Source organism: Penaeus monodon, chromosome 23, assembly GCF_015228065.2.
Source record: "Penaeus monodon isolate SGIC_2016 chromosome 23, NSTDA_Pmon_1, whole genome shotgun sequence".
Taxonomy (NCBI): domain Eukaryota; kingdom Metazoa; phylum Arthropoda; class Malacostraca; order Decapoda; family Penaeidae; genus Penaeus; species Penaeus monodon.
The window spans coordinates 39,428,981-39,429,196 of record NC_051408.1 but is presented as its reverse complement, the minus strand read 5'-3'; positions in this window follow the sequence as shown (position 1 = coordinate 39,429,196).

The following is a 216-nucleotide window of genomic DNA, read 5'->3' as shown; positions in this document are numbered from 1 at the left end:
GTCTTTCATTCCTCTCACCTCAATTTCTCTTTTTTCTTGCTTATAAGTTAACATAGCTGTGTTACTATTGTGAATGCAATATCAAACCTGTATATTAAATATTTCGAGAAATCATTATCTCACTTTCATAGGTAAAGGCGATGAATTATCTATGCCCAGTTTGCTAGTGTTATACCAAATATCAAACCCTGTGTTTGAAATAGTATTCTTTTCACC